General features: G+C 37.9%; 1 protein-coding gene across 1 annotated transcript in view; it reads right to left on the bottom strand.

The window, feature by feature from the left end:
- Window positions 1–14,791, bottom strand: part of HDAC9 (histone deacetylase 9) — a 1,007,885-nt gene that overhangs the window by 184,574 nt on the left and 808,520 nt on the right. The window lies entirely within an intron of this gene.

The following is a 14,791-nucleotide window of genomic DNA, read 5'->3' as shown; positions in this document are numbered from 1 at the left end:
TCGTTTCCTCAAACTATCACCACAAAAATTATCAGTCATTCTGACAATGTCAGGCATTCAGTTAGGCACTGTATCTATTGTCTCAAATGTTGCAGTGCCTGCAACAAATGCAATATGCATTATATATATAACATATATTACCTTACATATAATGAAATTGAAATTATTATTGCTAGGTGCTGTTCTGTTCGTTCTGACTCATCGTGTGCAAAAGAAGAAAACATTGTCGAATCCTGCGCCATCCCCATAATTGTTGTTCTGTCTGAATTCATTGTTGCGGCCACTGTATTAATCCATCTTGACAAGGTCCTCCCTCTTTTTTGGTGCTCTTCTACTTTACTGTGCATGGTGTCCTTTTCCAAGCAATGGTGTCTCCTGATGACATGTTCAAAGTATGTGAAATCAAGTCTCATTACTTCTAAGGAGCATTCTGGATATATTTCTACCAAGACAGACTTATTTGTTCTTTTGGCCATCCTTGGTACTTCAAAATTTTTCTAAGATCAGAATTTAAATGCATTGCTTCTTTTATGGTCTTCCTCATTTAATGTTAAACTTTTACATACATATGAGGCAATCGAAAATAGCATGGTTTGGGTCAGTACACCTTAGACCGCAAAGTTACATCCTTGCTCTCCAACATTTTGAGGTGGTCTTGTGCAGCTGATTGACCCACTGCAAGATTTATTGATTGCTACTTTTATAAGCCTTGATTGTGGAGCCAAGCAAGATGAAATATTTAACAACTTCAATCTGTTTTCTGCTTTTTGTGGCATTAACACTGGTCTAGTTGTGAGGATTTTTGAGTGAAAATTCCATACTGAAGGCTGTCATCATTGATCTTCATCAGCAAGTGCTTCAAGTCCTCCTTACTTTCAGTAAGAAAGGTAGTATCATCTGCATATCAGAGGTTGGTAATAAACCTTCCTTCTTTCCTGATACCCTTTCTTCTCAGATTATTTGCTTATAGTTTGAATAGTGTATAGTTGAATAGCATATAGTTTGAATAAGTATGGTAAAAGGATACTATATATTTCCTGATTTTGAACCAGGCAGCATTCCCTTGTTCTGTTCAAATGACTCTCGATCCATGTACAGGTTCTACATGAGCACAATCAGGTGTTCTGGAATCCCCGTTCTTCTCAGTGCTATCCATACTTGCTTATGATCCACACAGTTGAATACCTTCGTATAATCAATCAAACCCAGTAAATATTTTTCTTGCTTTGAGCCAAGATCCATCTGACTTCAGCAGTGATATCCTCTGTTCCATAACGTCTTCTGAATCTAGCTTGAAATTCTGGGTGCTCTCTATCCATGCAGAGCTGTGACCTTGTTGAATGATCAGCAAAACTTCACTTCTATGTGATTTAATGATATTGTTCAGTAATTTCTACATTCTGTGGAGGCCACCTTTCTTTGGAATGGGTGCAAATATGGATCTCTCCCGGTCAGTTGGCCCGGTAGCTATCTTTCACATTTCTTGCAGTGACTACTGAGTGTTTCATCAGCTTGTTGAGACAATTGGCATCTCATCAATCTCTGGGGCTTTGTTCTTCATTAATAATTTCAGTGGAGCTTGGACTTCTTCCTTCAGTACTGTTGGTTTTTAGTTATGTGTCACTCCTTGAAATGGCTGAGTTTGGACTCGTTCTTTCTTAAGCAGTGTCTGGGTATTTTTCCCATCTTCCTCTCATGCTTCCTGCAATAATCAACATTTTGCCCATGGAATCTTTTAATATTGCAACTGTGGCTTGAATATTTTCTTCATTTCTTTTAGCTTGGTATATGCGGAGTGTGCTCTTCCTTTTTAGTTTTCAAATTCAAGGTCTTTGCCCATTTCATTATAATTCTTTGTCTTCTCAAGCTGCACTTCGAGCATTTTTGATCAGCTTTTCACGTCATCAAACCTTCCATCTGTTTAGCTATCCTTCAATCAAGAGCAAGGAACAGAGTGCCTTCTGACATCCACTTTGCATTTTCCTTTCTTTCCTGTCTTTTCAATGGTCTTATTCTAAGAAGGAATTATGACGTGTCATATACCTTAATCAATGCCTTCAATGTTTCAACAAATTAGGGAGGGGACAGGTATGTTACCTACAACTTCATAAGGCATTGCATAAATAAATATTCATAATGTCTCTGAATGTTCATTAAATAGTAATTTTTCCAGGCATGCTTCCAACCACAATGTTAATTTTACAATAAACATAATCATTCCATATGGACCTGATTCCATAATTGACACTGTTTTATAATTGATGATAAAAATATGTGTTGTCATCAGGTTTTTAAGACTATGATATGTCAGTTTGGTTGGCTGGAATACAGTTTCTATATATATTGCAATAGCTAGGTAAGAAGTGAAAAGGTAATTTGACTATGCATTTTTAGAAATATCTAAATACCTCACCCCACATACACAAATAACTGGCTCGTTAAGTAAACATTTTCATTTTTTAAAATTGGATATTTTGGTGGCCCGGATGTTCAAAGTGAATAATGTGGTGGCATGTGGTACGACAAAAACCCAAATTGCAATGTATAAAAAGATCGAAGTTTAATTTTATTTTTTGCATGCGTATTTGCTTCACCACCCAGTATAAAATCCTATACATCATCATGTAGGACTACTACATTTCCACATTACAATTAAAGGTATTTATTATAAAACTGTATTTCAAATAGGAAATATTTGATAGATATTCTTATATTCATTTGCATAGAGCACATTCTCATTTGACTGAACAGTAAATGACTGAAACGTAACTGAAGCCCTAATTTTGACAAGGCTGTCTAATTCATAGTTATTATTTGTGAATGCATTTACTCACTCAAAATTTGAGTACCTACACCAAATCTCAATGCATTTTGCCAAGTGCTTAATATCATATTATAGCAAGTTCCTATAAAACTGGACCAATAGGTAGCATCACGATAAATGGAGAAAAGGCTGAAATTGTCAATGAGTTCATCTTGCTTGGATCCAAAATCAATGTTCATGGATGCAGCAGTAAAGACATCAAAAGACCAGTTGTATTAGGTAAGTCTGTTGCTCAAGACCTCTTTACAGTATTGAAGAGAAAGAGTGTTTCTTTGAGAACCAACATGTGCCTGACTCATGCCATTGCATTTTCAATGGTGTTATACGTGTATGCTTGTGAAAGTTAGACATTGACTAAAGAAGACCATAGAGGAATAGATGAATTTGAATTGTGGTGCTAGAGAAGAATATTGGAAGTCCCATGGACCACGAAGAGGACAAACCAATCTGTGATGGAAGAAGTAAGGTCAGTGTGTCCTTTAGAGGCCAGGATGGGGTGACTTAGTCTGACATACTTTGGACATATTGTGAAGCGAGACCAATCCCTGGAAAACAGACATCATGCTGGGTAAAGTAGAGAGGCAGCGGAAAGAAGGAAAGCCCTCAAGGGGGTGGACTGACAGTGGTTGCAACGACAGGCTTCAGCATAGAGCAACTGTGAGGATGGCACAGGACGATGCTGTGTTTGTTCTGCTGTACTGGCCGCTGTGAATTGGAAGGGGCTCGATGGCACCTCAACAACAGCAAAGATCACTTGCCTGGTCTGCGTGAATTAGATCTATAAATAAGCTTACATAAATGTACTCAATTGAATAGTATTTAAAAATTCAAGTGCTCTAAGTTTATAACTTAAAGAGGCCTGTAATGAGTTAAGTGGTATCCACCAATCAAAAATTGTATCATTTTCCACTTATGAATCATCAAAAAAGTAATATGCATTAATATTCTGTATTGGTACAGGTAAATGGAATTTGGTGCTCAAGTATGCATACAGTGGAATTATAATAGCAATTTATATTCAGATAAAAAAATCACACTTGTGGAAAATTGAACTTCAAAAATTATGACCTTACCTATTCATATTTAAAAGGGAAAAAACTTTAGGATGCTCAATATGCAGTGTGAATCTGAAAAGCCCAATTGTCAACCAATAGGGGTCAGATTAAATACAATATGTGGCTAATAGACATGTTAGTTCAACCTAACCTAAAAAAAAAGTAAGATTAATCATTTGAGCTTGTTTATATTTTAAAAATAATTCAAGGCTTGAGGAAATGCTCATAATATTGAGGGGAAAATGCAGGTATTAACATACATTTGAAAGAGAAAAATAAAAGTAAAGTAATTGATTATTCTTAGACTGTGGGATTATACTTTAAAATATTCTTTATACTTTCTTATTTTCCACATTTTTTATGTAAAAGAAGCATTACTTCTGTAATTAAAATCAAGCCCTTAAGTTAATTAGCATATTATATCATGGAGGAAACAACATTGTTTTAGTACCTTTCTGGGTTTGAAGATATCCTATGTATAGATGTATATAGTACATAGAGGAATTGTGGAAGACAGAAGAAAATGTGTACTCTACTAATGCTGTAGATAACAGCATCCTCAAATCTCACATGAGGTGAACATGTGGTCCATAAGTATTAGAAAATATTTCAATAGTAAATAGTAAATACTATGTGGACCGAATGTAAATTTTTTTCTTGATATATATTGTAATCAAAGTGACTTTCCCACTTTAGGAAGCCTGATTTAAAACAGCAACAAGAATAGCATATGGAACTTACAATACGTTATGGCCAATTCTAAGTGTTTGCTTAAACAAACTCATCTATTTCACAGACTCTCATGGAAACTGCTGCCTGTTAACTTTTCACATTTTGCAGATGAAGAAAACTGTGGCAGAGCTGGGTTAAGTGACTTACCCAAGGTCACACGTTAGATAATGCTCTATAAAACTCTAAGCTATCAAACTATCAGCTACTAAGTTATGTGAAGTCAAAGAAAGCTACAAATACCTACGGTCTAAAGATTTGTACTCTATTAGACTTACCTCCTCTTGTTCTGATCCCCTGGTCCTGAGTGTTTTGTGGCCTTCCCTGTATGACTTGCTATGACAATTTGGAGTAAACTAAATGAATTATACATGATAAATCTGATTATTTATCTACTCATTTAAAAATGAAATCCCACAGGACAGGAGTTGAGGTTTGGAACCAGGTTCCAGTGTGTTTGACAATTTAGGTAATTAGGCAACCTGTTTTATAGCACTGTGATAAACTAGATAATTGGTGCACCAAACAGAAATAGATTGCACCTGAATTGACATTTTACCTGGCTTAGTTTAACACTATCCAGAAAAACACCATGAGAAAACAATTGACTACATTGCTTCGATATTTCCAAAAGAAATTTGATGAAATACAAACAGAATTTGTTCTAAAATCTTTTAATATTGATACCCTTTGGGAATATCGAAAAATGAGTAGTTATGTATATGGTCAACTCTCTTTAGTGATACCCTTTGGGACTAATGAGTAGTTGAGTAGATGTCAGCTCTGTTTATATTAAAGGCGCAAAATAAAAAGCTATGTTCTGATTTGGAGAGGGGGGTGGACCTACTATTCACCATTTAACCTGTTACTCAGTTTCTTGGGGCCATGAGCTTCTGCCTATGAAGCAGCATCTCTCAGGACCAAATATTACAAAAGCAGCTTCTTTTGAAAACATTCCTTTTTAGAGAACAGCAGGATTCAGGGCCTGTAACCAAAAGCCCGGCTCCAAAGATACAACAGATGTGAGGTCTGGGCGCAAAGCAAACATCAGCCTGGCTAATGTGGTTTGCGCTGAATTCTTCGTAATTAGACATTTATCCCAGTGCAGAGTCGAGGTCATTAGAGTGAAAGGCTGTAATGCTTACAATTATTTTGCCCCTTGTGTTTCTCGGCATGCAGTCAGGGAAGACGACGAGGGGAGTTAAAGGAGGAATGTTTCCATTACTGCAACGGTCTCTTGGTACCATAGAGGCTGGGGAACAGAGATTGTCAGTAGGAGAATCAGCTACCGTTTTGTTAGACAGCTTGACCTGGATTTGGCTAAGACTCCCTTCCCCATCTTCTCATCTCTGTCCCTTCTGACCCAAGAAAGGGACACATTAACTGACTGAGTGGCAAGCAAAAAAATAAGGGGCTAGCAACCACAGCCCAATTAATTTTAACATATCAAAAAGTGGGGAAACCACAGGCAGCTGAAAAAGGGTGCGGACTTCAGCATGGCCACCATTTGTGAACACAGTGGAGTGGAGAACCGTGAATAGTGTCTGCCTAGAGGAGAGCTCCCAGGGAACTCACAACCACCTTTGGTTGGCAGCACTGCAGTAGGGAAACGGGAGGGAAGAAGAGAGTTAAGGAAAATAGGTTAGGTAAAAAAAAAAAATAATCAACTATTTTTGTCTGGTTCACAGGCAAAGGCCATTAATCAATTAGTCAAATTTTACTGAGAAAACATCTTTGGGGCTGTAGATTCAGAAAAGTGTGCTGCTCATGGTCTAAAGTAAAAAGCCCAGGCCTGAAGTCCAACAACCTGAATTTGAAGCCAGGTCCTGGCACTCAGGTCTTTTCATTTTTCTGGATTCAGATTTCGCCTGTGTAGAGTAGATGGGTGGGATTAAGATATTCCTCCTAGCTAATTCCTCTGCCTTGGAAGTCTGAAGCCAATCATTTATCAATCAATTGCATCAGTTTTCCCATTGTTACAAAAACACATTCAAATGTGTATTAACCAAAACACAAGGCTAGACAAATCTGCACAGCTGATTTTCTTGGAGTAATTGACAAAGTAAATTGACAAAATAATCTAATCATAAAAGCGAGAATGTCAATGGCAATGATCAAATCCCATTTTTAGAAATCATAAGAATAACTGAAAATAATGCCATTTCCTATTTATGCCTATTTTCTTGCTTCAGTGGCTTATGACCACCATTTAAAATATTTATCCCTGATTTCATTATATCTTCCTTCATTATGTTTTATTTACTAATATTTTCCTCCAGATTTCTCATTCGTGTTCCATGCTCAAGTCTCCCTTCGGCCTTCACGTCATTATTTGTGCCCGACATTCTATGGCCATTGTATCCGCGGGTCCCCTCTCCCTGAAGCTACTCTTGATCCTCTCTCCTGTCTAGTTCTTCATGCTCTTGAAGGATCCCAGGCTTATTTCTATGCTTTAATATACGTACATATAATGCACGTATGTAATACACAGATGTGGTACTCATGAAATAATTAATCAACATCGCTGAAATAACTATCACTCCTATGAAAACGAGATTAGAGAATGTTACTTAATTCTCTTTATTCTAACTATTAAAAGCAAAAATATAATATTCCAGTGGATAATACATGACAGCGTAATGGTATGTTAACAAGCAGATAAAGCTAAGCATTTCTCAGAAATAATTTGGAACAAGTTTCTTTTTCATTTTAGTTGCTGCTTCTACATCTTAGCAGGTAGTTGCCAACTGACATGTTTGACTAATAACCATCGTTACATTACATTAGGCAAATTTCTGGTACATATCAAATCTGAATAGACACAGTAATTGACAAAAATATTTTAAATCACATTGTTTATTCAGTTTTAGTTCTTAATCTTGACTATAAAAGTCTTCCAAAAATAGATTACTATTTATTCAGCCTGAAAAAATTAAGGCTATGCCAGTATATTCCTAGCAAGCAAATTACTTTTCCCTTGGCTTTTCTAAATGTCCCCAAATCAGCCAGAAAAATTATCACTTAATCAATAGTTAAAATAACTAGATATGTGAATCATAATGTGTAAGGGAAATGCCAATTAATTAATTATTATTAATTTAATCTATTCACTTGACTAATTTAATTTCCATGGAACTTAATTAGACAATGATGTGTTGGGGGTTGATAAATGAAATCTAGGTGTTTAACAAGGTTTATGCTGCTCGTAATGTCTATTACAATGACTAGTTTTCTATTAATAAGATGGTGATGACAATTAATAATTAGAACAGAAACCACAATGCTTTCCAAGAGAAATCCTCAAAGGAAAATATGACTCATGCTTAAGGTAGTAAATTAACCTAATACTCCATATATAAAAGACATTTAATATTCTTTGTAAGTCATGATTTAGAAATCAAATTTCAGAAGCCGGGCATAAAGTGAATTCTACATAAAAATATAGATGACCTTAGAATTTACACTCAACATCTGAATTTTTTTTATTACTGATCTTCATAACTGTTTAGAACTTTGAGGACTGGTAACAAACCTCAACACTCATTTTTTTACCCCCTTTCTTCCCTTAAATAGACTTAACCCTACCCAGGGTCACCCACAAATTTATTCTGGTCTGTATTGAAGTCTTCCATTTGTTTTAATAAATATAATCATGCAAAAGTCCTGGACATATTTATTTAATATTTTTAAAGGAGACTAGGATGTCAAGGGTATTTTCCCTGTTTCATTTCATTAACATAAATCACTCTGGTTAAGATGAAACACCCTACACGTGAACCGCATTAAAGCAACTCTACCCCTCAGGAGGAAAGTCGCAGGCAGGCCAGCTCCAGGATTTGCCTCAGTCCAGACTGCGACCATGCTCACAAACAGGTGCGGCCTTGCCACAGCACAACCAACAGACACGCGTGTGCTTCCCACCCAAGTACCAGTTTCTTCTTCCACCTCTACTTTGGCTTTGAGTTGGCATCACCATTTTTCCTTGATGACTCTTGTATGTTTGTCTTTAAAAAAAAAAATCTACTTCAACATACACTGGAAAGAGAGACAGGAAAAAAAACCCAACCCTTTACTTTGATCTCCTCGGCATGTGCCCTACAATATAAAAGGTATTCCAGTTGAAGTTTTATGTCAAGTCCATCCCCTGTCAGTGCTTTTTTTCCCCTCAGAAACCTCCACTCTTGCAGAATTTCTCTGCTTTCTGTCCCTGAACAGGGATAGCTGCTAAGTTTACCTAAGGCTCCCTGCATAGTGTGCCCTGTAATATATATCCGATCAATGAATGGCAATGTAAGACATGAAGCATATATAGACACAAGGCAGACCTGCCCCTGGGGTTGTTTAAGATTGTGGGAGTAGAAAGCCTCGTCTTTCTCTTGAGGAGTAGCTGGTGGTTTCAAACTGCTGACCTTATGGTTAGCAGCCTAACGAGGAACCACTATGTCACGAGGGCTCCACGGAAGCATATATGAACCTAGATATATTTACTATCTGCTTATGAAAGTTAATTTATAGGAATCTCACTCTTAAAGGTTTTTTCCCTTTTTTCCCCTCCCTCCTGTGTTGGAAATTCACTTTGCGATATCTCTCTTAAAGAGAGTCCCCTTCATTTCACAAGAGCGAGTTCCACAAACCAAGGTCTGTCCTTGATCAGCCAAGATAGCATGCCTAGACTGTGTGAACTCGTTCTTTCTGGACTCTTCCTTCTCAGGCTACCATCAACCTGGGATTGGCATCCCTGTCCTTTATCGACCTTCTTCCAGGGTTCTTGCTTTGCTGTGGCAGACTGATTAAAACCCTCTGCTGATACTGAAAGACTGGTGGTTCAAACCCATAGAGAAGGAAGTAGCGGTCAACTTTCATTAAAAGGACGACCTTGGAAATACTATGGGGACAGGCCCACTTTGTCCCGGAGTCACTGTGAGTCAGAAGTTACTCAATAGGAATGCATTCGGCTTTGTTTGTTTGATTTTTTTTTCACTCTCCAATTATGTCAGCGTTGTTTTCATTCACAATCAGTCCTGTAAATTTCTCTAGAAGGATGACTATAGATACTCCGCATACTTCTACATAGCAAGTAGTTGACCATAGAGTACAATCCAGGGAAACAAACCATTGCATCTGTGCTGACTCATAGTGACCTTATAGGACAGGAGAGAACATGCACGCACTTCTGACTTTCCAAGACTGTAACTCTTTAAGGGAGTAAAAAGACCCAACTCTCCCCCTCAACACCGCTTGTAGTTTCAAACACTGCTTTTCTTGACCCACACGTAACCACTACACTACCAGGGCTCCTGGAAGACATAGTAGGAGGTTAGTTATTTTTAAGACAGCCTTATGGATACCCATTCTCTTGAAATAAAGATGCCTCAAAGCACCAAAGTCTCAAGGGTAACCCTGATCAGACAGTCAGAATTGGGCCATGCCAAGTTTGCGTCCTTCATCAAGCAGGTCAAAAAAGTCCCTTCTGAAGGAGAAATTCCCAGTCAACTCCATCTTCTAGGACATATCCCTACAGCCTGCCAAAGGGAAGAAGACATTGCTGAGTGGTGGGTTCAGTGTTTAAATGGGTGAAGAAAAGTTTAACGTAGCTAAGCATTCAGGAAACCAATTTTGAGCTGATGTTTCCATAAAGAAGAAAAATGGAGAATGGTTTCCTTTCATCAAAGACTTAATTATTGGCATTTGAAGTAAACGGAATTTTACAAAGCTGATTGGATGATGTAATATAAATCGATACACCAACTAACATTTCAGAAAAATTACATCACATAAGTCCAGATTTTAACCTTTTGCATGTACCCTTTGAAAATTTCAAATGCAGTTCCATGGGAAAGCAAATGAATGATAATTACTAAGAAAGAATAATAATGCAGAGCACCAGAGGACAAGCAGACCCTGCTGCTCAGACGATTCTGGGGGGAACCTCAGAAGGAGAGGGGCTCTGCTGCTGGGCAACTGTAAATCCTGCAAGCCTCCAAGAAGAGGCTGCTTGGTATATTTCTAAATCCCTTCATTTTTTGTCTTATAAATGCACCAGTTTTCGATTTTGCATCAAGTTGTGAGGGCAGATGTAAGCTTTCCTTTTCTCTGCCACAGATTTCACTGGAGATCTTGGTAAATACCTTGTCCAGTCCATAAAGATGCTGGATGATAAGTAAAACACTGCAATGGGTGCAGAGCTTGGGGGATTGTGTTAGGCCAAGGAAAAACCTGACTGGTGAGATCCATGGAACATAGGGATATTCCGAGGAGGAATCTCTTCCATTCCTCAACTCTCATTTTGGGGCCAGGTGGTCATCACATCTCAGCCTCTCCAAGAACAAGGAGTACAAGCTGGAACATGGTTGACTCTAGGATTTCCTAAGCCACTGCCTACTCAGTACATTGGAAAGAGTCAACATCAATCCACACAAGGCTGTGTTCCTTTGTGTTATTAAGAAATGTGTTGTTTGAACCAACAGTAGTTCTTCAAGGTCCACATAGCCCACTGTTAGGACTTCTGAAGGGTTTGATGCATGTTTTAATAATGTTTATTTGCTGTCTTATTTGTGTGCTTCTATTTCAGCTTTCCCTAACCCACATATATAATTCAACCTAAATGGACACCCTAAAGACATTGGTTGAGTTCACAACCAAATCAAACCAATAGTCATCTAGTAGATTCCAACTCAGAGCACCCCTATGGGTTGGTTGAGTACCAACTGATATCTATGCAGTAAACCTCAAGAGTATTTTATGCAAATGAGGACATGTGTTAACTTACTACTTTGAGAGCTGTACTATCTTTCGAATAAGTATATGATAACCACAGGCTGGAGCTCAGTAAAGTTAGCACGTCTGCACACGTAGAACCATCAGTATGGGAAATGAAAACGATAACGCTATCCCATGATACCCAGGGAGTATACTTCCAAAGGTACTTTTTTATTTTTCTTGCAAACCAGCAAAAGTAATATGTTTTTGCACATACTGTCTTACTCTATGGTGTGTTTTCTCATCGCAAACGGTTTTCACTTAACAGAAACTCTCCCCTTGTGGACATAAAGAAAAGTCAACTAAATACATCTCCCTTGGTTTCCCCTCAACAAAACATAGTCATGAATAACAAATGAGCTCTTAAAGTTCATAAATCCACAAATGGATTTACTCATAAAACCAATTATATGTTCACCCTGCAATTAGTTGTTAATTGTAAGTTTTTTTTTAAAGAATCTGTGTTTTTAATGTGTCATATCTGATCTAAAATAAGTTTGAGAGATATGTGCACATATTTAAGCTGAAACAAAATACATGCAGTAACCGTAAAATATCACTAATTTGCTATAATTTTGAATGGCAGTAACTTTACCCTAAGAAAATTCACTGGGTTATTTAATAGTGATATCAAAGGAAACTGACCCTTTTTTTCCCTTTCCGTCCTCTCTTGTCGATTCTGTTTTTCCTCTTTTCTCTCTTTGTCTTTATGACAGTGTGCTTCTAAAACCAAGCCAGATCAGTGAGGAATAGCGAGAATCGGCAACACAGAGATCACTCATGTGCTCCGTTTATATGATAATATGCTATTACTGCAATTATGCACTTATTTCAGGGTTTTTTTTAGCTTAACTGTGAGAATCTTTTATTTACTGTTATACTATCCCATCAAACAGATAGTCAAGGAATTGTTCTTGCAATTGTGGTGACTAGTCAAAAGTGCCCACCAGGTTTTCTATCTGCGGATCAGGGTTTCCAAATTCTGCTCTCTGAAGGCTCATTCCCCAGGGCACCAATACCTATTTGGGGAGAAGAAACCAGCCTAATGAAGGAGCATTCCAAGTTCAAGTAGTTTTCAGAAATGAATAAGATAATATAAAATTGATTTTCTTACTACTGATTTCCTCAAAGTCCTTGGTAACTTTTGCAAATAATATTTCAAGAGAAGATTTTCACCACAGGCTTTTTATTTCTTTTTCTTATTTGGAATAGTTATTAATATCCCCTCGAGCAAGTGGTTAGCAAACTATAGCTTGGAGAATACTTTTATTATTTCTTGATAGCTCAAATTTAGAACTATTATTTGTTTGTTTGGTTTTTCAAGACTTTTTCTGTGCGTAAAGAATATAAATATTTTCTGGGTGACTTGAGTATTTTACGGCTTTACTTTAAGCTGATCTGAGGTTATATTCATCACTGGGAAAAAATCTGCTCAGAAAACACACGCAGAAAACCCAGTTGCTGTTGAGTTGATTTTATGTTTCTGAGTGGAACGGCGGCACAGGAGTTTGAGAGGCGATGGTTCTCAGAAGCAGATCAGTCGGCCTTTCTTGGGTGGATTTGAACTGTTAACTCTTCAGTTAATAGCTGAGCACCCCAAAATCCAACATAACCCAAAACAAGGGTCTCCTTCTTCCACTTGGGGGAGGTAATGGGATGGACATACTGTTTGGTCTTCCGGATACTAAATTCTCTGTCTTCCAGTATGGTTTCTTAGGCCCAACATAAATCAACCTAGTGGAATGCTAGTACCCAGTCAAACCTGTGCACCAGAATGCTCAAAACAACAAAAAAAAAGGGGGATTCTAAATGAGAGGTCATCAGGATCATGCATGAAATTTAAACACATTTTTGTCAAGTTCACTTAAATAATGTGCAAGTAATTAAATTTTCCTCCATAAAAAACCAAGTCTCAAAGTACCACTCATGACTTTCTACCCAGAGGGTGATTAATAAGCAGGAAACAAGCCTGGGCTTCGTGTCCCCTAGCTTTCAAACAAGACTAGATCTCCTCGTGCGAGAAAGGCTGCCGGTTGGATAATGGTGAGTTCACTCCGAAGCACAATGCATTTTGACCAATAGGACCCAGGAAGGAGCTATCGCCAGCTTGCAGAGGATGGACTATTTGGTGACACCACAACCAACCGCCAAGAGTGAGAATTCCTTTGTTTTTTTGCTTCTTGGCTTCAGACAGGATTGGAAGCTCTTTTGTGTACCCTCTTGGTGAGAGACTCTAGACGCTGAGATTTAATTTTGTGGCATCTCTAGAGGGGTCTTTGTTCCTCAGGGTATCAGGACAACTCTCCTTCCACAGGAGGGTTCCTCATTTATTTCCACTTCAAAGGGCCATTCATAATAATCCTCCTTATTATAGAATCCAGCCAGATCTTTCTGGTGTGATGATTAATTGGGAGGAGGTGGGGTTTTGGGGTGTGTGTGTGTGTGTGTGTGTCCCAATAGATCACATGCAATCATTGCAGACACTAAAAGTAAATGCTGTTAAAAAAAAAAAAAAGGAACAAACAAAAATGTTTTGAAAAGTAATCACTTGTTTAAAAAATGGAAATCGGGCTTCTGTGTTGTAAGGAATGTACGTGCATAAGGGTGAAATTCAACACTGGTAAATGATCTGACTACCTCAAAGTGAAGTTTTTGCCTCCCTACAGTGCCCTTTAACCCTGCCCTTTCCTCCAATCTGAGAAGAGCTGATGTTGATGGAATATATAATGGCCCCTTTCCTGTGTAGTAAAGTCAGCAATAAAGCTTAGTAATTAAGGGTACCAGGGAGGCCCAGCCCAGCAGGCTAGTGGTGTGGCGAACACTTTTGGAACTTCAAACAATATCAAAGTCACTGAGAAATGGGCCCGAGCTCACTTCTGGTTTGAATTAAGCCTCACTTCCACACGCACTTTTCAAATCCAAGCTCAAACAAGAAAGCCAAGGCCTTCTGGATTTCATTAGAGCCAATTATCTTATCTGTTTCATCTCAGGCCTGACCCTAAGGCTGGCAAACAGCTATTCGGTGCATTTGTGTGGTTGTTTGAGAAAGCCTCCAGTCAGCCAATGGCCCGAGGACCTGCTAATTAAAACACTGTTGCCCCCCTGCCTCTAGTGATTAAATATTTTCAAGCTTTTGTAAATAATTTTTCCATTCTTTGCCCCAAGCCTCAAAGGTCCAATACATGCAGTAATTTATTTAGTTTGTCAGAGAATACTGTTGGAAATAGGGTCATAATGGAACCTTTGGAAACTTTTATACGTCTTCATACTTCTGAAAGTGACAGTTTATAAACCAGCCAAATGTGTATACTGTTTCTGATGTAATTATGTACTAATGGCCTTTCTCCTTTTGAAGTGATATAGTGTATAACAGGCTTACATTTTGTCAATAATCATATTTCCTCAAATGTCAACATGATATCTA

This window comes from Echinops telfairi, unplaced genomic scaffold (assembly GCF_000313985.2).
Source record: "Echinops telfairi isolate 266 unplaced genomic scaffold, ASM31398v2 ScPeMD7_23;HRSCAF=83, whole genome shotgun sequence".
NCBI lineage: Eukaryota > Metazoa > Chordata > Mammalia > Afrosoricida > Tenrecidae > Echinops > Echinops telfairi.
The sequence above is the reverse complement of the archived record's forward strand: the minus strand, read 5'-3'. Positions and strand labels throughout refer to the sequence as shown.